At 35.4% G+C, this 3,106-nt stretch overlaps 1 long non-coding RNA gene across 1 annotated transcript; it reads left to right on the forward strand.

Annotated features, from left to right (window-relative positions):
* Positions 1–178: 178 nt before the first annotated feature.
* LOC116548187 lies at positions 179–2,558 on the forward strand. Its single transcript, XR_004267344.1, has 5 exons — positions 179–404; positions 562–614; positions 1,586–1,606; positions 1,873–2,041; positions 2,478–2,558. It is a non-coding gene; the product is annotated as an uncharacterized LOC116548187 (long non-coding RNA).
* Positions 2,559–3,106: the final 548 nt, after the last annotated feature.

The following is a 3,106-nucleotide window of genomic DNA, read 5'->3' on the forward strand; positions in this document are numbered from 1 at the left end:
ATCTAATTTAATAACTAGAGCTCTAGGTGAACTGCACAGAGATCTGGGTTCTAATGACGGCTGCTCTTACTGATACGGTTCCTCTGTCTCGTGGTAATAGCTTCACTCTTGTGTCTGGAGAAATATTCATATTTTCCTGCTCCTTGCTGAAGCTGAAAGAGAGATAGGAAATAAAGATGACTGAAGCACGCAGAGGGAGAAGACTGCACGGTTCCTCAGTAGTAAAAACTCCTTTGCTTTTTAGCTCCCAAGGATCTCAGCCTCATCAGAGGTGGTGTTCCTTAGCATTCAGATAAAGGGGCCTACACAAGATTTCAGGAAGAGGAACACAGTTCTGGTAAAGAACACCCAAAGTTTGGTCTTTGTCCAGACAGACAAACCCATCTACAAACCAGGACAGACAGGTATGTAGGGAAATTCCACAGGTTGGGCCAACACTGAGAAGGAAGGGTCACCTGAGCCTCCAAAGTCTCCATTATCCTAGCCCCGTAGCTTTCTGTCTTATTACCCAAATTACCTGCTTTATTGTGTCTGAATCTTATCGGAGAACTACTTTTTCAGTAAGATTCCGTGTTGTCTCTGTGGATGAAAATTTTCGCCCTCAAAATGAACTGGTAAGCATCCAACATCTATAGTTTGGGTCGGGTGATGGGGAGGAGCGGGTAGAGTGGGAAAACTCATCCAGAGTGGGGTAGAAAGGTACAAAAAAGCAAGGGGATGAAAGACACTTGTTTTTGAACTTGGCTCCAGCCCCAGCACAGATTTGCAGTCTTATACAACACAAAACTGAGGGACAACAGATGAGGAAGTTCTTTCTCTTATAACAGTAGTTAATCAGTCTGGCAATAGCGACATGTATTGCTCTGAACACACTGCATTAAGAATAATGAAGAAGCATAAAAGAGGCACTATTCATATTCATACTTTCAATGAATTATGATTTAAAAAGCAACAAAGAATTATACTTTTCTGAATATACAGGTATACACAATCGAATATATTACAATTTTATTATATAATCTATACACATAGTATAGCATCTATTATACACAAAGATTTTTTATGCTAATTGAATTTCCCTCTTTTCAACTCACCTTCAATATTAATGCAGAGGAACAAAGCTGCTTTTAACAGACGGAAAATAGACAATGTTAAAATTAGAAGAAATATTCTTGGTTTGCTTTCAACCAAATAATTCTGGGAATTATCTTTCTGTTAGGTTTAAATTATAATGACATATAACTCTATTAATATTTATTTCTTAATTTATGAAAGTAATCAGTTGGTCATATTATTCACTAGGAGAATTTTAGTATCCAAATAATATTCATACATAAAGATTCAATAATAACATTTACAATAATAATTTTCAGGAAAATGGCAGCACATAATAGTGGAATATATTGTTTATGCTCATCCTGGAACTATTGAATAATTTCTCTGAGATTTTTTCAATTCTGTGATGTTTCTTGTTGAATTTAGCTACAGATAGGATTCTTCCTCAGTAAGTTGTTTGATCACAAGTCTGAAATTGTAGCCTTTGCTGGAATTCTAATCACATATCTTCTTTCCTTTTATCATATAGATTCCACTGATATACCTTGAGGTAAGTATCAGAAAAAATATCTTATAAGGAAATTAGTACTTTTAGAGAGTAGGAGGTTCTGATAATATTTCAAACAGATGAACTACTCTAAAAACTTCCAGATCTGAATTCCTCCCACTCCCAGTTGTCAGGTTGATTGTATTTTCTCTTCCTTCTGTGTTTGTCTTTCCTGAGGCAATGCCAATTATCACCCTCAAAATCATTTGAGATGCTCAAGGACTATTGTGACTAAATGATTACTCCCCATGCTTCTTGTTTACCTTCAGAATCCAAGAAGAAATCGAGTTGCACAATGGCAGAATCTCAAGCTAGAGGGTGGCCTCAATCAATTGTCATTTCCCCTATCATCAGAACCCATTCAGGGCTCCTACAAGGTGGTGGTACACACAGAATCAGGTGGAAGGATAGAGCACCCCTTCACCGTGGAGGAATTTGGTATGGATTATGGAAGATGAAAAAGGCATGATGTTTTGATTGCTAGAGTGTGAGCTCACTTAGATCCCTTGAATTTCCCGTAGGTATGTTGAACTTGCAGTAGAGTCAAACACACCTGCTTTGAAGACTATTAGGGTTAGCTAATCAGCTACTGAACTTGCTGATTTTCAGTAGCAAATTATGCTTTGCCAAGTATGAAACTTCTTGTTTCAGTGAAACCACCGTCATTTGTTAGTATCACTGAGATCTGCTGTGCTCAAGTGGTCAGTTAGATTCTGCATGAACTGATAAACCTTACCATCTTAAAGTTGATACATTGAAAAATAAATCTAACATTCAGGGTATCATTTTGGGACAAATCATTGATACACTGAAATTATTTGTATTTCCAATAAATGTTTACCACCTTCTTTATTCATATTATCTCTTCTAACAGTGCTTCCCAAGTTTGAGGTCGAAATTCAGGTGCCCAAGATAATCAGTATCATGGATGAAAAAGTGAACATAACAGTATGTGGAAAGTGAGTTATATTATCTATAATTTTATATTTTGCCTCAATTCTGAGTGGTTTTGTAGGTACAAAATTATAAATTTGTTTTCCCTTTGCATTTTTGTAATATGGCTCCATTGGCTTCTCTTTGTTTAATGATTTATTATTAAAATTTTCAAATACACAAAAGAATAGAAACACCCTTAATTATGATTTTATGATAAACATCTTTCCACATTGTTTGTTACATATATTGCTTTAACATTTTAGGGTAAGTCACAAAGATCATGATATTTGCTTCTGTATGCAGTAGGATGTACCTCTAAAATACAGAGACATTTTTCCACTTACCATGATCACACTTACCAAAATTAATTTTCCAAAACTATTTCCAAGTTTAAAGTCAAGTATCTTCAATTTTCCTAACAATTGTCTCATAAAGCTGGGTGTTCACACACTGGTTTTGGATATTATGACTCCTAAGTACTTTCTTTATCCAAATGCTCTACAGTGGAAATTTTCAATCATGTGCAAAAATTAACAGAGTATTAAAATATAATTTCATGTACCTATC

This window comes from Sapajus apella, unplaced genomic scaffold (genome assembly GCF_009761245.1).
Source record: "Sapajus apella isolate SASKATOON/1434 unplaced genomic scaffold, GSC_monkey_1.0 scaffold7840, whole genome shotgun sequence".
NCBI classification, from domain to species: Eukaryota; Metazoa; Chordata; class Mammalia; order Primates; family Cebidae; genus Sapajus; species Sapajus apella.